Source organism: Engystomops pustulosus, unplaced genomic scaffold (assembly GCF_040894005.1).
Source record: "Engystomops pustulosus unplaced genomic scaffold, aEngPut4.maternal MAT_SCAFFOLD_234, whole genome shotgun sequence".
Taxonomy (NCBI): Eukaryota; Metazoa; Chordata; class Amphibia; order Anura; family Leptodactylidae; genus Engystomops; species Engystomops pustulosus.
The window spans coordinates 119245-142598 of record NW_027285113.1 but is presented as its reverse complement, the minus strand read 5'-3'; the positions used below and the strand labels follow the sequence as shown (position 1 = coordinate 142598).

General features: G+C 57.4%; 1 long non-coding RNA gene across 1 annotated transcript in view; it reads left to right on the top strand.

The window, feature by feature from the left end:
* The first annotated feature begins 374 nt into the window (after positions 1–374).
* The window catches only part of LOC140109615 (uncharacterized), a 42036-nt gene continuing 19056 nt past the window's right edge, over positions 375–23354 (top strand). Inside the window, exons 1-3 of the long non-coding RNA XR_011851389.1 lie at positions 375–543; positions 16446–16617; positions 18047–18151. This is a non-coding gene — a long non-coding RNA (uncharacterized lncRNA). The remainder of the gene's footprint in view (positions 544–16445; positions 16618–18046; positions 18152–23354) is intronic.

The following is a 23354-nucleotide window of genomic DNA, read 5'->3' as shown; positions in this document are numbered from 1 at the left end:
GACGGCCATGGCCCCGGACACTGCGCCCAGGCGGCCCCACACTCTGCCCGCTGCTGCCATCCTGCTGCTCTCTCCTCATGCAAAGTGTAACTTACGCCCCGCCCTATTGTAGTCACAGCCACGCCCTCACTGCAAGGAGTATCAACTGCTGATTGGCTGCTCTTCTTGTCCTTTATACGTTCGTTATGACGTGTAATTTCTGGGGCGTGTTCTGTTACCTCCGGTCTTCAGCTGAGGTGAGCGCACGGCACGCCCCTTCTCGGGAATCCTTCCGCCATCTTTGATGTGGGCAATGTTGTGACGTTACCGCATAGATTGCAGTTCACACTCCCGCGGTTTATACTGTGTGGAGACTTGGGAGTGCGGGTGGCGGCCATGGTGTTATCACTCCCTGCGTTTCCCGCTTCACCTGAGAGAACGCAGTGAAGCCCCGCCCCCTAAAAGAAGCGGGAAACCTCATAATGTCACCTGTGTGCAATGTCTCCTCCTGGAGCCCTCAGTACGTCACCTGCCTCAGCTCTGCCTCTGGGACTGTGCACACTTGTGAGTTGTTCAGTGTAATAACAGGATTTTCCCTCAGATTTCAACCAAATTTCTGTCAGATATTGTGCAGTGGTGGATTATCAGGCGAACTGGACGAGTGTGGTGACTGAGGGACGTGAGCCGGACGAGTGTGGTGACGGAGGGACAGGAGCCGGACGAGTGTGGTGACGGAGGAACGTGAGGCGGACGAGTGTGGTGACGGAGGGACGGGAGGCGGACGAGTGTGGTGACGGAGGGACGGGAGGCGGACGAGTGTGGTGACGGAGGGACGGGAGGCGGACGAGTGTGGTGACGGAGGGACGGGAGGCGGACGAGTGTGGTGACGGAGGGACGGGAGGCGGACGAGTGTGGTGAAGGAGGGACGGGAGGCGGACGAGTGTGGTGACGGAGGGACGGGAGGCGGACGAGTGTGGTGACGGAGGGACGGGAGGCGGACGAGTGTGGTGACGGAGGGACGGGAGGCGGACGAGTGTGGTGACGGAGGGACGGAAGGCGGACGAGTGTGGTGACGGAGGAACGTGAGCCGGACGAGTGTGGTGACGGAGGGACGGGAGGCGGACGAGTGTGGTGACGGAGGGACGGGAGGCGGACGAGTGTGGTGACGGAGGGACGGGAGGCGGACGAGTGTGGTGACGGATGGACGGGAGGCGGACGAGTGTGGTGACGGAGGGACGGGAGGCGGACGAGTGTGGTGACGGAGGGACGTGAGCCGGACGAGCGTGGTGACGGAGGGACGGGAGGCGGACGAGCGTGGTGACGGAGGGACGGGAGGCGGACGAGTGTGGTGACGGATGGACGGGAGGCGGACGAGTGTGGTGACGGATGGACGGGAGGCGGACGAGTGTGGTGACGGAGGGACGGGAGGCGGACGAGTGTGGTGACGGAGGGACGGGAGGCGGACGAGTGTGGTGACTGAGGGACGGGAGGCGGACGAGTGTGGTGACTGAGGGACGGGAGGCGGACGAGTGTGGTGACTGAGGGACGGGAGGCGGACGAGTGTGGTGACTGAGGGACGGGAGGCGGACGAGTGTGGTGACTGAGGGACGGGAGGCGGACGAGTGTGGTGACTGAGGGACGGGAGGCGGACGAGTGTGGTGACGGAGGGACGTGAGCCGGACGAGTGTGGTGACGGAGGGACGGGAGGCGGACGAGTGTGGTGACTGAGGGACGGGAGGCGGACGAGTGTGGTGACGGAGGGACGGGAGGCGGACGAGTGTGGTGACGGAGGGACGTGAGCCGGACGAGTGTGGTGACGGAGGGACGTGAGCCGGACGAGTGTGGTGACGGAGGGACGTGAGCCGGACGAGTGTGGTGACGGAGGGACGTGAGCCGGACGAGTGTGGTGACGGAGGGACGTGAGCCGGACGAGTGTGGTGACGGAGGGACGGGAGGCGGACGAGTGTGGTGACGGGGGGACGGGAGGCGAACGAGTGTGGTGACGGAGGAACGTGAGCCGGACGAGTGTGGTGACGGAGGGACGTGAGCCGGACGAGTGGGGGGGGGAGGCGGACGAGTGTGGTGACGGAGGGGGGGGGGAAGGGGGACGAGTGTGGTGACGGAGGGACGCGAGCCGGACGAGTGTGGTGACGGAGGGACGCGAGCCGGACGAGTGTGGTGACGGATGGACGGGAGGCGGACGAGTGTGGTGACGGAGGGACGTGAGCCGGACGAGTGTGGTGACGGAGGGACGGGAGGCGGACGAGTGTGGTGACGGGGGGACGGGAGGCGGACGAGTGTGGTGACGGGGGGACGGGAGGCGAACGAGTGTGGTGACGGAGGAACGTGAGCCGGACGAGTGTGGTGACGGAGGGACGTGAGCCGGACGAGTGGGGGGGGAGGCGGACGAGTGTGGTGACGGAGGGGGGGGGAAGGGGGACGAGTGTGGTGACGGAGGGACGGGAGGCGGACGAGTGTGGTGACGGAGGGACGGGAGGCGGACGAGTGTGGTGACGGAGGGACGGGAAGGGGGACGAGTGTGGTGACGGAGGGAAGGGGGACGAGTGTGGGGAAGGGGGACGAGTGTGGTGACGGAGGGACGGGAAGGGGGACGAGTGTGGTGACGGAGGGACGGGAAGGGGGACGAGTGTGGTGACGGAGGGACGGGAAGGGGGACGAGTGTGGTGACGGAGGGACGGGAAGGGGGACGAGTGTGGTGACGGAGGGACGGGAAGGGGGACGAGTGTGGTGACGGAGGGACGGGAGGCGGACGAGTGTGGTGACGGAGGGACGGGAGGCGGACGAGTGTGGTGACGGAGGGACGTGAGCCGGACGAGTGTGGTGACGGAGGGACGGGAGGCGGACGAGTGTGGTGACGGGGGGACGGGAGGCGAACGAGTGTGGTGACGGAGGAACGTGAGCCGGACGAGTGTGGTGACGGAGGGACGTGAGCCGGACGAGTGGGGGGGGGAGGCGGACGAGTGTGGTGACGGAGGGGGGGGGGAAGGGGGACGAGTGTGGTGACGGAGGGACGGGAGGCGGACGAGTGTGGTGACGGAGGGACGGGAGGCGGACGAGTGTGGTGACGGAGGTACGGGAAGGGGGACGAGTGTGGTGACGGAGGGAAGGGGGACGAGTGTGGTGACGGAGGGACGGGAAGGGGGACGAGTGTGGTGACGGAGGGACGGGAAGGGGGACGAGTGTGGTGACGGAGGGACGGGAAGGGGGACGAGTGTGGTGACGGAGGGACGGGAAGGGGGACGAGTGTGGTGACGGAGGGACGGGAGGCGGACGAGTGTGGTGACGGAGGGACGGGAGGCGGACGAGTGTGGTGACGGAGGGACGGGAGGCGGACGAGTGTGGTGACGGAGGGACGTGAGCCGGACGAGTGTGGTGACGGAGGGACGGGAGGCGGACGAGTGTGGTGACGGGAGGCGGACGAGTGTGGTGATGGAGGGACGGGAGGCGGACGAGTGTGGTGACGGAGGGACGGGAGGCGGACGAGTGTGGTGACGGGGGGACGGGAAGGGGGACGAGTGTGGTGACGGGGGGGACGGGAGGCGGACGAGAGGGGGGGGACGAGTGTGGTGACGGGGGGATGGGGAGGCGGACGAGTGTGGGGACGGGAGGCGGACGAGTGTGGGGACGGGAGGCGGACGAGTGTGGGGACGGGAGGCGGACGAGTGTGGTGACGGGGGACGGGAAGGGGGACGAGTGTGGTGACGGGGGGACGAGTGTGGGGACGGGAAGGGGGACGAGTGTGGTGACGGGGGACGGGAAGGGGGACGAGTGTGGGGACGGGAAGGCGGACGAGTGTGGGGACGGGAAGGGGGCCGAGTGTGGTGACGGGAGGCGGCCAAATGTGGTGACGGGAGGCGGCCGAGTGTGGTGACGGGAGGCGGCCGAGTGTGGTGACGGGAGGCGGCCGAGTGTGGTGACGGGAGGCGGCCGAGTGTGGTGACGGGAGGCGGCCGAGTGTGGTGACGGGAGGCGGCCGAGTGTGGTGACGGGAGGCGGCCGAGTGTGGTGACGGGAGGCGGCCGAGTGGGGTGACGGATGGACGGGAGGCGGACGAGTGTGGTGACGGATGGACGCGAGGCGGACGAGTGTGGTGACGGAGGGACGGGAGGCGGACGAGTGTGGTGACGGAGGGACGGGAGGCGGACGAGTGTGGTGACGGAGGGACGTGAGCCGGACGAGTGTGGTGACGGAGGGACGTGAGCCGGACGAGTGTGGTGACGGAGGGACGGGAGGCGGACGAGTGTGGTGACGGAGGGACGTGAGCCGGACGAGTGTGGTGACGGAGGGACGTGAGCCGGAGGAGTGTGGTGACGGATGGACGGGAGGCGGACGAGTGTGGTGACGGGGGGACGGGAGGCGAACGAGTGTGGTGACGGAGGAACGTGAGCCGGACGAGTGTGGTGACGGAGGGACGTGAGCCGGACGAGTGGGGGGGGGAGGCGGACGAGTGTGGTGACGGAGGGGGGGGGGAAGGGGGACGAATGTGGTGACGGAGGGACGGGAGGCGGACGAGTGTGGTGACGGAGGGACGGGAGGCGGACGAGTGTGGTGACGGAGGGACGGGAAGGGGGACGAGTGTGGTGACGGAGGGAAGGGGGACGAGTGTGGGGAAGGGGGACGAGTGTGGTGACGGAGGGACGGGAAGGGGGACGAGTGTGGTGACGGAGGGACGGGAAGGGGGACGAGTGTGGTGACGGAGGGACGGGAAGGGGGACGAGTGTGGTGACGGAGGGACGGGAAGGGGGACGAGTGTGGTGACGGAGGGACGGGAAGGGGGACGAGTGTGGTGACGGAGGGACGGGAGGCGGACGAGTGTGGTGACGGAGGGACGGGAGGCGGACGAGTGTGGTGACGGAGGGACGGGAGGCGGACGAGTGTGGTGACGGGAGGCGGACGAGTGTGGTGATGGAGGGACGGGAGGCGGACGAGTGTGGTGACGGAGGGACGGGAGGCGGACGAGTGTGGTGACGGGGGGACGGGAAGGGGGACGAGTGTGGTGACGGGGGGACGGGAAGGGGGACGAGTGTGGTGACGGGGGGGACGGGAGGCGGACGAGAGGGGGCGGACGAGTGTGGTGACGGAGGGACGGGAAGGGGGACGAGTGTGGTGACGGAGGGACGGGAAGGGGGACGAGTGTGGTGACGGAGGGACGGGAAGGGGGACGAGTGTGGTGACGGAGGGACGGGAAGGGGGACGAGTGTGGTGACGGAGGGACGGGAAGGGGGACGAGTGTGGTGACGGAGGGACGGGAGGCGGACGAGTGTGGTGACGGAGGGACGGGAGGCGGACGAGTGTGGTGACGGAGGGACGGGAGGCGGACGAGTGTGGTGACGGAGGGACGTGAGCCGGACGAGTGTGGTGACGGAGGGACGGGAGGCGGACGAGTGTGGTGACGGAGGGACGGGAGGCGGACGAGTGTGGTGACGGAGGGACGGAAGGCGGACGAGTGTGGTGACGGAGGAACGTGAGCCGGACGAGTGTGGTGACGGAGGGACGGGAGGCGGACGAGTGTGGTGACGGATGGACGGGAGGCGGACGAGTGTGGTGACGGATGGACGGGAGGCGGACGAGTGTGGTGACTGAGGGACGGGAGGCGGACGAGTGTGGTGACGGAGGGACGTGAGCCGGACGAGTGTGGTGACGGAGGGACGTGAGCCGGACGAGTGTGGTGACGGAGGGACGTGAGCCGGACGAGTGTGGTGACGGAGGGACGTGAGCCGGACGAGTGTGGTGACGGAGGGACGGGAGGCGGACGAGTGTGGTGACGGGGGGACGGGAGGCGAACGAGTGTGGTGACGGAGGAACGTGAGCCGGACGAGTGTGGTGACGGAGGGACGTGAGCCGGACGAGTGGGGGGGGGAGGCGGACGAGTGTGGTGACGGAGGGGGGGGGGAAGGGGGACGAGTGTGGTGACGGAGGGACGGGAGGCGGACGAGTGTGGTGACGGAGGGACGGGAGGCGGACGAGTGTGGTGACGGAGGGACGGGAAGGGGGACGAGTGTGGTGACGGAGGGAAGGGGGACGAGTGTGGGGAAGGGGGACGAGTGTGGTGACGGAGGGACGGGAAGGGGGACGAGTGTGGTGACGGAGGGACGGGAAGGGGGACGAGTGTGGTGACGGAGGGACGGGAAGGGGGACGAGTGTGGTGACGGAGGGACGGGAAGGGGGACGAGTGTGGTGACGGAGGGACGGGAGGCGGACGAGTGTGGTGACGGAGGGACGGGAGGCGGACGAGTGTGGTGACGGAGGGACGGGAGGCGGACGAGTGTGGTGACGGAGGGACGGGAGGCGGACGAGTGTGGTGACGGGAGGCGGACGAGTGTGGTGATGGAGGGACGGGAGGCGGACGAGTGTGGTGACGGAGGGACGGGAGGCGGACGAGTGTGGTGACGGGGGGACGGGAAGGGGGACGAGTGTGGTGACGGGGGGGACTGGAGGCGGACGAGAGGGGGGGGACGAGTGTGGTGACGGGGGGATGGGGAGGCGGACGAGTGTGGGGACGGGAGGCGGACGAGTGTGGGGACGGGAGGCGGACGAGTGTGGTGACGGGGGACGGGAAGGGGGACGAGTGTGGTGACGGGGGGACGAGTGTGGGGACGGGAAGGGGGACGAGTGTGGTGACGGGGGACGGGAAGGGGGACGAGTGTGGGGACGGGAAGGGGGCCGAGTGTGGGGACGGGAAGGGGGCCGAGTGTGGTGACGGGAGGCGGCCAAATGTGGTGACGGGAGGCGGCCGAGTGTGGTGACGGGAGGCGGCCGAGTGTGGTGACGGGAGGCGGCCGAGTGTGGTGACGGGAGGCGGCCGAGTGTGGTGACGGGAGGCGGCCGAGTGTGGTGACGGGAGGCGGCCGAGTGTGGTGACGGGAGGCGGCCGAGTGTGGTGACGGGAGGCGGCCGAGTGTGGTGACGGGAGGCGGCCGAGTGTGGTGACGGGAGGCGGCCGAGTGTGGTGACGGGAGGCGGCCGAGTGTGGTGACGGGAGGCGGCCGAGTGTGGTGACGGGAGGCGGCCGAGTGTGGTGACGGGAGGCGGCCGAGTGGGGTGACGGGAGGCGGCCGAGTGGGGTGACGGGAGGCGGACGAGTGTGGGGGCGGGAGCCAGGTGATGGTTTCCTGGTTGATGCAGGGGACAGTCGACAATAGCTGTGACAGTAGCCACTTGGGATCTGAGCCTGGAAATATATATATATCCAGCAGCGGCAGCACCCGATACACCTGTCCATTCTTTATTTATTTATTTTTTTTGAGCAAGTGAAAACACGGACTGAAATCGGTCACATTGTCTGAATATGTCTTTATTGTGACTGCAGCTACAGGGTGTCCATGATGTGGTCTGAGGTCTGTATCCTCTCCCTCTGGGGGGCGGGGGTCTCCCACACTCATCCTATTGGCACTCCACAAAGCCATTGGAGCAGGCGTCACTGCCAGGGGCCTACTGAAGGTCCCATAGCCTGTCCTGTGTGATCCTGCCGGTGTCTGTGGGGAAAAAATGAAATAAAACAATGTTTTTTACAAAATTATTATGAAATCCGTAAAACAATCTATTGTGGGAACCAGTTAAAATAACCACAATATATTAGGTATGGCCGTGTCCCAAATATCCTGATCTATGAAAATCGGAAAACAATTATTAGTAACGGTGAGCCCAATGAAAACGTCGGCTCCACCTACAAAAATGACACCGCACACCAGTGTGCAAAAGATGACATTAAGGAACTGGTTCTGCGACGCTTCATCAAGATGAAAAATTGGCACAAATATTGAAAACCGGTTGCAATGTGGTATTGAAGCAAGCATTAACCATTGGTAGCCTGATCTCACCCGGTTATAACCCTGACTGCACGTGGCTCTCACACTAAGGTGTTACCATTGTGGAGCCCAAATTTGTAAAAGTAGTCAAGATCAAAAAACTATTTTCAAATTCAGAAAACTCACAAAATTTTGACATCAAAACGTACAATAACTGCAATAGCGATCGCGTCGTTTATGTTCTAGAATGTGCGCTAAAATACGCAGGTGCCACAACCCGTGAGATAAAACGCCGTATCCTTGAACATTTGGGAGACTTGGGTAAAACCGGAGCTGATAATTTAACCCGTAATAAAACGACATCGGGAGCTTCCGAACATTTCATCGGTCAACATGGCGGCGATACCACAGGTTTCCTCGCATACGGCATAGAACAAAGTCATCAAAACACAAGAGGAGGAGATGGAAGTAAAAATCTCTGTGACAGGGAAGCGTTTTGGATGCTGCATCTCCACACTGGATTCCCAGGGGGATGGATATCAAACAAGACTTCATGTTCCATTATTGAGCATTAGTCCACCTGTAAGACCTCTGACCCTTACACGATATAGTGCATACAGGTATAGTCTCCAGTCTGAGTACGTTTCTATCTCTATCCATATACACATGGCGGGTTACCCACCGCTCTCAGCAAAGATTCTCCCCATATGTACATACACATAAGATACTCCAGGTCCACGCGGGTGGTTATTATTATCGACAGTCCTTAGCCCACTTACACTTGACTTTACATCTTGCTTTTCTCAATGGCTACACGCTCCATTCCACATTTTAATGTTATTATGTTTTTTGATCACAAAGGCGCCAATTTTATGGATTGTATAAATAAATGTGTTTTTAAAGCATTCAGATGTAAACGCACCTGTGCGGCGGACTTGCACGTTCATCTCACGTTGGGGGCAGGACTTTTGTTCCTCCCTCTCTGACGTTTTTCCCGTGCACACTATTTCAGTCTCCCGCACATAGATGTGTATTAGCCGTGACTAAGAGCGCGCAAAGCGCTCGAAACGCGTAGGCTTCTGCCTGTAGCCCACCTTCTGGACGCAGTGCTGTAGTGCGTTATTCCATGTATTGCTCTACCTGGAGTTTTCAATAAAATTTGGAGGCATCTTTTAATCGTATGCGCTGGATCGTTTTTCCCTTTGGATTTCTATACTATATCCTGCATGTGTCGCTTCCCCGCTCAGGTCCCCGGAGTTCACCTTCTTCTTCCTGGTGCATGTAAGTGCATTGTCCGTGTATAATGCGCTGTGCGGGGAGTCACTAAGATCCTGCCCCCATATCCTGCATGTGTCACTTCCCCGCTCAGGTCCCCGGAGTTCACCTTCTTCTTCCTGGTGCATGTAAGTGCATTGTCCGTGTATAATGCACTGTGCGGGGAGTTACTAAGATCCTGCACCCGATATCCTGCATGTGTCGCTTCCCGCTCAGGTCCCAGGAGTTCACCTTCTTCTTCCTGGTGCATGTAAGTGCATTGTCCGTGTATAATGTGCTGTGCGGGGAGTCACTAAGATCGTGCGCCCGATATCCTGCATGTGTCACTTCCCCGCTCAGGTCCCTGGAGTTCACCTTCTTCTTCCTGGTGCATGTAAGTGCATTGTCCGTGTATAATGTGCTGTGCGGGGAGTCACTAAGATCCTGCCCCGATATCCTGCATGTGTCGCTTCCCCGCTCAGGTCCCCGGAGTTCACCTTCTTCCTGGTACATGTAAGTGCATTGTCCGTGTATAATGTGCTGTGCGGGGAGTCACTAAGATCCTGCGCCCGATATCCTGCATGTGTCGCTCCCCCGCTCAGGTCCCTGGAGTTCACCTTCTTCTTCCTGGTGCATGTAAGTGCATTGTCCGTGTATAATGCGCTGTGCGGGGAGTCACTAAGATCCTGCACCCGATATCCTGCATGTGTCGCTCCCCCGCTCAGGTCCCTGGAGTTCACCTTCTTCTTCCTGGTGTAAGTGCATTGTCCGTGTATAATGCGCTGTGCGGGGAGTCACTAAGATCCTGCACCCGATATCCTGCATGTGTCACTTCCCCACTCAGGTCCCTGGAGTTCACCTTCTTCTTCCTGGTGCATGTAAGTGCATTGTCCATGTATAATGCGCTGTGCAGGAGTCACTAAGATCCTGCGCCCGATATCCTGCATGTGTCGCTTCCCCACTCAGGTCTCAGGAGTTCACCTTCTTCTTCCTGGTGCATATAAGTGCATTGTCCGTGTATAATGCGCTGTGTGGGGAGTCACTAAGATCCTGCGCCCGATATTCTGCATGTGTCGCTTCCCCGCTCAGGTCCCTGGAGTTCACCTTCTTCTTCCTGGTGCATGTAAGTGCATTGTCCGTGTATAATGCGCTGTGCGGGGAGTCACTTAGATCATGCCCCCGATATCCTGCATGTGTCGCTTCCCCACTCAGGTCTCAGGAGTTCACCTTCTTCTTCCTGGTGCATGTAAGTGCATTGTCCGTGTATAATGCGCTGTGCGGGGAGTCACTAAGATCCTGCGCCCGATATCCTGCATGTGTCGCTCCCCCGCTCAGGTCCCCGGAGTTCACCTTCTTCTTCCTGGTGCATGTAAGTGCATTGTCCGTGTATAATGTGCTGTGCGGGGAGTCACTAAGATCCTGCGCCCGATATCCTGCATGTGTCGCTTCCCCGCTCAGGTCCCCGGAGTTCACCTTCTTCCTGGTGTATGTAAGTACATTGTCCGTGTATAATGCGCTGTGCGGGGAGTCACTAAGATCCTGCGCCTGATATCCTGCATGTGTCACTTCCCCGCTCAGGTCCCTGGAGTTCCCCTTCTTCCTGGTGCATGTAAGTGCATTGTCCATGTATAATGCGCTGTGCGGGGAGTCACTAAGATCCTGCGCCTGATATCCTGCATGTGTCACTTCCCCGCTCAGGTCCCTGGAGTTCCCCTTCTTCTTCCTGGTGCATGTAAGTGCATTGTCCGTGTATAATGCGCTGTGCGGGGAGTCACTAAGATCCTGCACCCGATATCCTGCATGTGTCGCTTCCCCGCTCAGGTCCCCGGAGTTCACCTTCTTCCCGGTGCATGTAAGTGCATTGTCCGTGTATAATGCGCTGTGCGGGGAGTCACTAAGATCCTGCACCCGATATCCTGCATGTGTCGCTTCCCCGCTCAGGTCCCCGGAGTTCACCTTCTTCTTCCTGGTGCATGTAAGTGCATTGTCCGTGTATAATGCGCTGTGTGGGGAGTCACTAAGATCGTGCGCCCGATATCCTGCATGTGTCACTTCCCCGCTCAGGTCCCCGGAGTTCTCCTTCTTCTTCCTGGTGCATGTAAGTGCATTGTCCGTGTATAATGCGCTGTGCGGGGAGTCACTAAGATCATGCGCCCGATATCCTGCATGTGTCACTTCCCCGCTCAGGTCCCCGGAGTTCACCTTCTTCTTCTTGGTGCATGTAAGTGCATTGTCCGTGTATAATGCGCTGTGCGGGGAGTCACAAAGATCCTGCACCCGATATCCTGCATGTGTCGCTTCCCCGCTCAGGTCCCCGGAGTTCACCTTCTTCCCGGTGCATGTAAGTGCATTGTCTTGTGACACAATGGGGCAGATTTACTTACCCGGTCCTGTCGCGATCCAGCGACGCATTCTCTGCGGAGGATTTTGGTCCGGCTGGGATTCACTAAGGTAGTGCGCCCGATGTCCACCAGGTGTCGCTGCTGCACTGAACTTCACCATCCTACGCTGGGTGCAGGTAAGCGCGTGTCAAGCGACACTTTTTTAATGCGGCGGTTTTTCCTTATCCGTTGGATTTTCGTTCGGCCATGTACCCCGATTTCCGGCGCGTGCATGCTGGCGCAGATACGCCACAATCCTATCGTGTGCACCAAAATCCCGGGGCAATTCAGGCAAAATCGGCGCAAATTGGAAATATTCAATTAGGGCCCTTAGTAAATGACCCCCATTGTGAATTTTAAACCCTGTGCTTAGTCCGAATCAGTCGGGTTGTCTGCCGGCCACGCCCCCCAATTTGTGTCGCATGAAAGTCGTCAAGATTGTGCCAAAATCAGATCGCCAAAACCCCTGTTAAATGCGCCGAAAATCGGAAATGTGTGCGGACTGTTAGTAAATGTGCCCCAATGACTTAGTTTCGTATCTTCTGCCGCTAATAAGGTTCATTCTTCTGTGTACGGAGCTGAGTGATTTTTGCGGGATGTGATGACGTTTTCATTGCCATCATTTTGGGGACCTTTTGATCACTTTTTATTCAATTTGTACCCTTGGTTATCTGCTCTTACAATATACTGTGTGATAAGGCGCAGGGTATCGTGGAAAATGGCGCCCAAGTGTTAAAAAGGCCAAACAGTTCTCAAAATGGTAACAATGAAAATATCATCTCATCCTGTAAAATATGAGACCCCACACAGATGTATATATATATTTTTTCTTGCACTGCATGGAATAGCGTCACTACAAAGCGCAATTTGTTACACAAAAAACAAGCCCTGACACAGCTCTGTAGATGAAAGAAAAGTTATACATTTGCGAAAGTGGAGAGTGAAAAAAGGTCTTTGCAGGGAAGGGGTTAATCACAAGACTTCACAGCAACAATCACGCGCTATTGTGATGCTTCAGATAAGTTGTTCTCGGATAAAAGTGGCCCCTGAGCTTAGAGAGTACAGTGCTGGGTATATAGACAGTGACATGTATGTGGGGGGGGGTACAGTGCTGGGTATATAGACAGTGACATGTATGTGGGGGGGGGGGTACAGTGCTGGGTATATAGACAGTGACATGTATGTGGGGGAGTACAGTGCTGGGTATATAGACAGTGACATGTATGTGGGGGGGTACAGTGCTGGGTATATAGACAGTGACATGTATGTGGGGGGGTACAGTGCTGGGTATATAGACAGTGACATGTATGTGGGGGGGTACAGTGCTGGGTATATAGACAGTGACATGTATGTGGGGGGGGGGGTACAGTGCTGGGTATATAGACAGTGACATGTATGTGGGGGGGGGGGTACAGTGCTGGGTATATAGACAGTGACATGTATGTGGGGGGGTACAGTGCTGGGTATATAGACAGTGACATGTATGTGGGGGGAGTACAGTGCTGGGTATATAGACAGTGACATGTATGTGGGGGGGGGGGTACAGTGCTGGGTATATAGACAGTGACATGTATGTGGGGGGGGGTACAGTGCTGGGTATATAGACAGTGACATGTATGTGGGGGGGTACAGTGCTGGGTATATAGACAGTGACATGTATGTGGGGGGGTACAGTGCTGGGTATATAGACAGTGACATGTATGTGGGGGGGGGTACAGTGCTGGGTATATAGACAGTGACATGTATGTGGGGGGGTACAGTGCTGGGTATATAGACAGTGACATGTATGTGGGGGGGGGTACAGTGCTGGGTATATAGACAGTGACATGTATGTGGGGGGGGGTACAGTGCTGGGTATATAGACAGTGACATGTATGTGGGGGGGGTACAGTGCTGGGTATATAGACAGTGACATGTATGTGGGGGGGGGGTACAGTGCTGGGTATATAGACAGTGACATGTATGTGGGGGGGTACAGTGCTGGGTATATAGACAGTGACATGTATGTGGGGGGGGTACAGTGCTGGGTATATAGACAGTGACATGTATGTGGGGGGGGTACAGTGCTGGGTATATAGACAGTGACATGTATGTGGGGGGGGGGTACAGTGCTGGGTATATAGACAGTGACATGTATGTGGGGGGGGGTACAGTGCTGGGTATATAGACAGTGACATGTATGTGGGGGGGGGTACAGTGCTGGGTATATAGACAGTGACATGTATGTGGGGGGGGGGTACAGTGCTGGGTATATAGACAGTGACATGTATGTGGGGGGGTACAGTGCTGGGTATATAGACAGTGACATGTATGTGGGGGGGGGGTACAGTGCTGGGTATATAGACAGTGACATGTATGTGGGGGGGGTACAGTGCTGGGTATATAGACAGTGACATGTATGTGGGGGGGGTACAGTGCTGGGTATATAGACAGTGACATGTATGTGGGGGGGGTACAGTGCTGGGTATATAGACAGTGACATGTATGTGGGGGGGGGGTACAGTGCTGGGTATATAGACAGTGACATGTATGTGGGGGGAGTACAGTGCTGGGTATATAGACAGTGACATGTATGTGGGGGGGGGGGTACAGTGCTGGGTATATAGACAGTGACATGTATGTGGGGGGTACAGTGCTGGGTATATAGACAGTGACATGTATGTGGGGGGAGTACAGTGCTGGGTATATAGACAGTGACATGTATGTGGGGGGGGGTACAGTGCTGGGTATATAGACAGTGACATGTATGTGGGGGGTACAGTGCTGGGTATATAGACAGTGACATGTATGTGGGGGGGGAGTACAGTGCTGGGTATATAGACAGTGACATGTATGTGGGGGGTACAGTGCTGGGTATATAGACAGTGACATGTATGTGGGGGGAGTACAGTGCTGGTTATATAGACAGTGACATGTATGTGGGGGGAGTACAGTGCTGGGTATATAGACAGTGACATGTATGTGGGGGGGGGGGTACAGTGCTGGGTATATAGACAGTGACATGTATGTGGGGGGGGGGGTACAGTGCTGGGTATATAGACAGTGACATGTATGTGGGGGGGGGTACAGTGCTGGGTATATAGACAGTGACATGTATGTGGGGGGGGGAGTACAGTGCTGGGTATATAGACAGTGACATGTATGTGGGGGGGGGTACAGTGCTGGGTATATAGACAGTGACATGTATGTGGGGGGAGTACAGTGCTGGGTATATAGACAGTGACATGTATGTGGGGGGAGTACAGTGCTGGGTATATAGACAGTGACATGTATGTGGGGGGAGTACAGTGCTGGGTATATAGACAGTGACATGTATGTGGGGGGGTACAGTGCTGGGTATATAGACAGTGACATGTATGTGGGGGGTACAGTGCTGGGTATATAGACAGTGACATGTATGTGGGGGGGGGGTACAGTGCTGGGTATATAGACAGTGACATGTATGTGGGGGGGGGGTACAGTGCTGGGTATATAGACAGTGACATGTATGTGGGGGGGGGTACAGTGCTGGGTATATAGACAGTGACATGTATGTGGGGGGGGGGTACAGTGCTGGGTATATAGACAGTGACATGTATGTGGGGGGGTACAGTGCTGGGTATATAGACAGTGACATGTATGTGGGGGGGTACAGTGCTGGGTATATAGACAGTGACATGTATGTGGGGGGGGGGTACAGTGCTGGGTATATAGACAGTGACATGTATGTGGGGGGAGTACAGTGCTGGGTATATAGACAGTGACATGTATGTGGGGGGGGGGGTACAGTGCTGGGTATATAGACAGTGACATGTATGTGGGGGGGGTACAGTGCTGGGTATATAGATAGTGACATGTATGTGGGGGGAGTACAGTGCTGGGTATATAGACAGTGACATGTATGTGGGGGGGTACAGTGCTGGGTATATAGACAGTGACATGTATGTGGGGGGTACAGTGCTGGGTATATAGACAGTGACATGTATGTGGGGGGGGGGGTACAGTGCTGGGTATATAGACAGTGACATGTATGTGGGGGGGGGGTACAGTGCTGGGTATATAGACAGTGACATGTATGTGGGGGGGGGGTACAGTGCTGGGTATATAGACAGTGACATGTATGTGGGGGGGGGTACAGTGCTGGGTATATAGACAGTGACATGTATGTGGGGGGGTACAGTGCTGGGTATATAGACAGTGACATGTATGTGGGGGGGGAGTACAGTGCTGGGTATATAGACAGTGACATGTATGTGGGGGGTACAGTGCTGGGTATATAGACAGTGACATGTATGTGGGGGGGGGTACAGTGCTGGGTATATAGACAGTGACATGTATGTGGGGGGGGGTACAGTGCTGGGTATATAGACAGTGACATGTATGTGGGGGGGTACAGTGCTGGGTATATAGACAGTGACATGTATGTGGGGGGGGAGTACAGTGCTGGGTATATAGACAGTGACATGTATGTGGGGGGGGGAGTACAGTGCTGGGTATATAGACAGTGACATGTATGTGGGGGGGGTACAGTGCTGGGTATATAGACAGTGACATGTATGTGGGGGGGGTACAGTGCTGGGTATATAGACAGTGACATGTATGTGGGGGGGTACAGTGCTGGGTATATAGACAGTGACATGTATGTGGGGGGGGGGTACAGTGCTGGGTATATAGACAGTGACATGTATGTGGGGGGGGGTACAGTGCTGGGTATATAGACAGTGACATGTATGTGGGGGGGGGTACAGTGCTGGGTATATAGACAGTGACATGTATGTGGGGGGGGTACAGTGCTGGGTATATATATATGTGATGTGTAGGTCAGGAGGAGGGGGGATTACACATATAACACTGGGGTGAGCTGTGAGTGATATTGGGGTGCGTCCCGTGTTTGGGGTGCGTCCCGTGTTTGGGGTGCGTCCCGTGTTTGGGGTGCGTCCCGTGTTTGGGGTGCGTCCCGTGTTTGGGGTGCGTCCCGTGTTTGGGGTGCGTCCTGTGTTTGGGGTGTCTCTCGGGGGGGGGGGGGGGACATATTTTCCTTCTTTGTCACTGATTCTTTTCCTCGTTATTTCCTGTCTTTCAGATTCTTCTTTCTCCGAGGACACAGAGCGGCCATTGTCTGCAGAGCTGACACTCCGGCCCTCGCTGCTGCCGCCACCCCTACAACATGTGTCATCTGCCCATCGCTGTGGACACCCCATTGTCCAAGTACATGGACAGAAAAGGGTTAATCACCCCCGCACATCCTCGTCATGGTGTGTAGCACCCCCTGAAATGGGTGACCCCAACACTTCAGCCTTCTTTACTATGTCTGAGCTGTACCCCACAATCTGCTGACCCTAGTCTAGGGGTCATTCTCTGGTAACCATGACAATATGTGGGTGTACCCCAAGAGACCACCTGATATTATGTACCCCAAGATACCGTGAGGATGAGGGGCTCCCCACAAATATAGACCCGAACCCCCAATTATATACCCCTAGAAATGACACCCCAGAAATCCCTTAAATAGCACCCCAAAAAGTCACCATCCTAAACACCCTTAAACTATAGGTATTGATGTGGGGGTCCCCTGACTGTACCCCCACATTACGACCACAGTGACAGCCGTGACATCTGCCCCCCTAAATCGTTCAGGCAAAATGATTCTGTACATTTTTGCTCCATAGAAGATTGAGAAGTGGAACCCCAAAACCTGATAATCTCTAAATATACCGGAGCCCCCCGAGTCTCCTTTAATCTGTGTGGCCCCCCAATAATAATGGTAGATGCACATCCATGCGAGTACATAGAGGCATTGGGGGTCGGTCCTCTGAGAGACCCTTAAAGTGTGTGACACCCCAATAATAATGGTAGATGCACATCCATGCGAGTACATAGAGGCATTGGGGGTCGGTCCTCTGAGAGACCCCTAAAGTGTGTGACACCCCAATAATAATGGTAGATGCACATCCATGCGAGTACATAGAGGCATTGGGGGTCGGTCCTCTGAGAGACCCCTAAAGTGTGTGACACCCCAATAATAATGGTAGATGCACATCCATGCGAGTACATAGAGGCATTGGGGGTCGGTCCTCAGAGACCCCTAAAGTGTGTGACACCCCAATAATAATGGTAGATGCACATCAATGCGAGTACATAGAGGCATTGGGGGTTGGTCCTCAGAGACCCCTAAAGTGTGTGACACCCCAATAATAATGGTAGATGCACATCCATGCGAGTACATAGAGGCATTGGGGGTCGGTCCTCTGAGAGACCCCTAAAGTGTGTGACACCCCATGAATTACAGTAACCTGTGATGAGCACCCCCATATGTCTTATAGCATCGCCCTGCACCCCCATATGATGGTCTCATTGATAGCGCCCAGAGTGATGACACTGATGTAAATGAGCCCTTCCCTCCCCCACATCTGCACCTGCCCCCCAGCCCCGCTCCTGCCCCTGCTGCACGCTGCACGGACCCCCCAGAGCTGCTGCTGTCAGTGGCGGACCCCCCAGATGTGAGCATTGGGGGTATGGGCAGGGATTTCCCTGACAGCGCTGCCTCCTCTCTGCCCCCCCTGTAGACAATCTGCATTCTCCCTCTCCCCTGCTCCCTCCTCCTCCTCCTCCTCCTCCTCCTCCTCCTCCTCCTCCTCCTCCTCCTCCTCCTCCTCCTCCACAAAATGGTTTTTCTTGTGGCAGAGGCGCTGAGCGGAGGCTTGTGAGGAGATGCCGTCAGCACTCGCCTTCCTCCCGGATTACATCGCTCCCTACTGCTGCGGGGATCCTGCATCCATCTAGAGCGAGGTAAGGAGCCGACCATGGTCCTCTCCATCCCCCGACATGGAGACCTGTGTACTCCTGACCCAGATTCCTCATCATGGGGGGAAGCGCTCCGGGGATGGGGGTCCTGGCAGGAGATACATGGGGGTACAGGTGGGGGATGGAGCAGCGGGGGGCTGCGGTGTGGGATAATACATTCTCATCACAGGATATGTCCGCTCTCATTCATGTCATGATTCTTCTACAAGGAGGAGGTGCCGGGCAGGTGACCCCACAATACTCCCCCCCACACATTGGGGTACACATCGCTGTACCTGCAGGCAAAATAAAAATACATGGGGTCCCCAGAGAGGCAGAGCTGCATCTGCACCAGCTGAGTGTGAGATAGAGGAGGGGGGGAGCCGAGGGGAGGGGGTCCGAGGATGCTGAGATACAAGAAGACCAAGAACAGGGGGGTGAGGGGATGTGTGGCGAGATACAAGAGCCTGGGAATAGATGAAGAGATGCCACTGCCTGACGACGGGAGGGGGGACTCGGGAGATCGGAGACGGTGAGTGGGGGGGGGGAGGATGACGGATGATGGATGCTGGGAATCAGAGGATGGAGACTGGAAGAGCAGTGGGTACCGGGGATGTGGGGGGTACTGCAGCCGTAATATCATGCAGATTGTGATTATAAGACCCCTTGGATCAGATGCTGCAGACCCTCATTCGTGAGATCGGTGGGGGCTCTTGTTGCTGAGGCCTGCGGCCGCTGGTGAGGAGCCCCCCAGTGCTGTGTGACAGCTCCTTACTGACGTCCTTTATTAATATGGATGTAGATGCAGTGTGGATAGATGTGGCCTGTGCAGATTACATGATATGGCTGCTTAACCCTCCACTCCTGGCCTACGGGGGGCCCTGAGTCAGGAGAGGGCCAATGCCTACCATGAATATTTCATAAATCCCAATCATTCTGGTATTCTAGAATGTCACCGCTGTCCAAGGTCCTAACAACCACCATCAAATGGCAATGCTGGAATCTGTAGTCCTCTGCTAGGTCTGAAGTCTGTCCCCATAGACCCTATCAAAAAGCCCATGAGAAGGCCACCAAGGTGTAGGACTGGCTCCTGGTCCTGTGGTGGTCAGTATGGTGTAGGACTGGCTCCTGGTCCTGTGGTGGTCAGTATGCTGTAGGACTGGCTCCTGGTCCTGTGGTGGTCAGTATGCTGTAGGACTGGCTCCTGGTCCTGTGGTGGTCAGTATGGTGTAGGACTGGCTCCTGGTCCTGTGGTGGTCAGTGTGGTGTAGGACTGGCTCCTGGTCCTGTGGTGGTCAGTGTGGTGTGGGATTGGTCCCTGGTCCTGTGGTGGTCAGTATGGTGTAGGACTGGCTCCTGTGGTGGTCAGTATGGTGTAGGACTGGCTCTTGGTCCTGTGGTGGTCAGTATGGTGTAGGACTGGCTCTTGGTCCTGTGGTGGTCAGTGTGGTGTAGGACTGGCTCCTGTGGTGGTCAGTGTGGTGTAGGACTGGCTCCTGGTCCTATGGTGGTCAGTATGGTGTAGGACTGGCTCCTGGTCCTGTGGTGGTCAGTATGGTGTAGGACTGGCTCCTGGTCCTGTGGTGGTCAGTGTGGTGTAGGACTGGCTCCTGGTCCTGTGGTGGTCAGTGTGGTGTAGGACTGGCTCCTGGTCCTGTGGTGGTCAGTATGGTGTAGGACTGGCTCCTGTGGTGGTCAGTGTGGTGTAGGACTGGCTCCTGGTCCTGTGGTGGTCAGTATGGTGTAGGACTGGCTCCTGGTCCTGTGGTGGTCAGTATGGTGTAGGACTGGCTCCTGGTCCTGTGGTGGTCAGTATGGTGTAGGACTGGCTCCTGGTCCTGTGGTGGTCAGTGTGGTGTAGGACTGGCTCCTGGTCCTGTGGTGGTCAGTATGGTGTAGGACTGGCTCCTGGTCCTGTGGTGGTCAGTGTGGTGTAGGACTGGCTCCTGGTCCTGTGGTGGTCAGTGTGGTGTAGGACTGGCTTCCTGGTCCTGTGGTGGTCAGGGTGGTGTAGGACTGGTTCCTGGTCCTGTGGTGGTCAGTGTGGTGTAGGACTGGCTCCTGGTCCTGTGGTGGTCAGTGTGGTGTAGAATTGGTCCCTGGTCCTGTGGTGGTCAGTGTGGTGTGGGATTGGTCACTGATCCTGTGGTGGTCAGTATGGTGTGGGATTGGTCACTGATCCTGTGGTGGTCAGTATGGTGTAGGACTGGCTCCTGGTCCTGTGGTGGTCAGTGTGGTGTAGGACTGGCTCCTGGTCCTGTGGTGGTCAGTATGGTGTGGGATTGGTCACTGATCCTGTGGTGGTCAGTGTGGTGTAGGACTGGCTCCTGGTCCTGTGGTGGTCAGTATGGTGTGGGATTGGTCACTGATCCTGTGGTGGTCAGTATGGTGTAGGACTGGCTCCTGGTCCTGTGGTGGTCAGTGTGGTGTAGGACTGGCTCCTGGTCCTGTGGTGGTCAGTATGGTGTGGGATTGGTCACTGATCCTGTGGTGGTCAGTATGGTGTGGGATTGGTCACTGATCCTGTGGTGGTCAGTATGGTGTAGGACTGGCTCCTGGTCCTGTGGTGGTCAGTGTGGTGTAGGACTGGCTCCTGGTCCTGTGGTTGTCAGTATGGTGTGGGACTGGCTCCTGGTCCTGTGGTGGTCAGTATGGTGTGGGATTGGTCACTGATCCTGTGGTGGTCAGTGTGGTGTAGGACTGGCTCCTGGTCCTGTGGTGGTCAGTATGGTGTGGGATTGGTCACTGATCCTGTGGTGGTCAGTATGGTGTGGGATTGGTCACTGATCCTGTGGTGGTCAGTATGGTGTAGGACTGGCTCCTGGTCCTGTGGTGGTCAGTATGGTGTGGGACTGGCTCCTGGTCCTGTGGTTGTCAGTATGGTGTGGGACTGGCTCCTGGTCCTGTGGTGGTCAGTATGGTGTAGGACTGGCTCCTGGTATTGTGGTGGTCAGTGTGGTGTAGGACTGGCTCCTGGTCCTGTGGTGGTCAGTATGGTGTGGGACTGGCTCCTGGTCCTGTGGTGGTCAGTATGGTGTGGGATTGGTCACTGATCCTGTGGTGGTCAGTATGGTGTAGGACTGGCTCCTGGTCCTGTGGTGGTCAGTGTGGTGTAGGACTGGCTCCTGGTCCTGTGGTGGTCAGCGTGATGTAGGACTGGCTCCTGGTTCTGTGGTGGTCAGTATGGTGTGGGACTGGCTCCTGGTCCTGTGGTGGTCAGTGTGGTGTAGGACTGGCTCCTGGTCCTGTGGTGGTCAGCGTGATGTAGGACTGGCTCCTGGTTCTGTGGTGGTCAGTATGGTGTAGGACTGGCTCCTGGTTCTGTGGTGGTCAGTATGGTGTAGGACTGGCTCCTGGTTCTGTGGTGGTCCGTATGGTGTAGGACTAGCTTCTGGTCCCCCAGTCACACTGTTGTGTTGCAAATTTTTATTTTTATTATACAAACTTCCAAATATGTTGTTTCCACATTTGGAGGAAGCAGCTGGGACCGCCATTCCTACAACTCTGTGCCATATTGCTATATGCAAGCCTTACCCCCTTACTCCTATGAAAACTGAGTCTGATGAAGGTCAATTGCTTGACCGCAATGTCCTGTTTGGAAGTTTGTATAATAAAAATCAAAATTTGCAACACAACAGTGTGACTGGAGTTTATTAATTTCTTATACTTCAAGAGATTGGGACCCTCTCCAGAGCACCTGTGTAGTCCACCCAGTTTACTGTGCAGTATAAATCCTTTCTTTACTGGCTCCTGGTCCTGTGATGGTTGGCTTGGTGTAGGACTGGCTTCAAGTCCTGTGGTGGTCAGTGTGGTGTGGGACTGGCTTCTGGTCCTGTGGTAATCAGCATGGTGTAGGACTGGCTTCCGGTCCGGTGGTGATCAGTATGATGTGGGTTTGGTCCCTGGTCCTGTGGTGGTCATCATGGTGAAGGATTAGCTCCTGGTCCTGTGGTGGTCACTATGGTGTTCCACTAGCTCCTGGTCCTGTGGTGGTCACTGTGGTGTACGACTGGCTCTGGGTCCTGTGCTTGTCGGCACGGTGTAGGACTGACCCCTGCTCCTGTGGTGGCCGAAATGGTGTCGGTCTGGCCTCTGCTCCTGTGGTGGCCGACATGGTGTCGGTCTGGCCTCTGGTCCTGTGGTGGCCGACATGGTGTCGGTCTGGCCTCTGGTCCTGTGGTGGCCGGCATGGTGTCGGTCTGGCCTCTGCTCCTGTGGTGGCCGGCATGGTGTCGGTCTGGCCTCTGCTCCTGTGGTGGCCGGCATGGTGTAGGACTGGTCTCTGCTCCTGTGGTGGCCGGCATGGTGTAGGACTGGCCTCTGCTCCTGTGGTGGCCGGCATGGTGTTGGACTGGCCTCTGCTCCTGTGGTTGCCGGAATAGTGTCGAGTTGACCCCTGCTCCTGTGGTGGTCGGCATGGTGTCGGACTGACCCCTGCGCCTGTGGTGGTCACTATGGTGTAGCACTGGCTTCTGATCCGGTGGTGGTCATAATGATGTGGGTTTGGTCCCTGTTCCTGTGTTGGTCAGCATGTTGCAGGACTAGCTTCTCGTCCAGTGGTGGCCATCATGGTGAAGGACTAGCTCCTGGTCCTGAGGTGGTCACTATGGTGTTCCACTAGCTCCTGGTCTGGTGATGGTCACTATGGTGTAACACTGTGCTGGTCTGCATGGTGTAGGACTAGTCCTGGTCCTGTGGTGGTCGGCATGGTGTCTGATAGGCCCCTGCTCCTATGGTGTAGCACTGGCTTCTGGTCCGGTGGTGGTCAGTATGATGTGGGTTTGGTCCCTGGTCCTGTGGTGCTCAGCGTGGTGCAGGACTAGCTCCTGGTCTGTGGTGGTCACTATGGTGTAGGACTGGCTCTGGGTCCTTTGCTTTTCGGCATGGTGTAGGACTGTCTCCGGGTCCTGTGCTGGTCGGCATGGTGTAGGACTAGTCCTGGTCCTGTGCTGGTCGGCATGGTGTCGGACTGGCTCCTGCTTCTTTGGTGGTTGGCATTGTGTCGGACTGGCTCCTGCTTCTGTGGTTGTCGGCATGGTGTAAGACTGGCCCCTGCTTCTGTGGTGGTCGGTATGGTGTAAGAGTGGCCCCTGCTTCTGTGGTGGTCGGCATGGTGTAGGACTAGTCCTGCTCCTGTGGTGGTCGGCATGGTGTAGGACTGGTCCTGCTCCAGTGGTGGTTGGCATGGTGTCGGACTGACCCCTCCTCC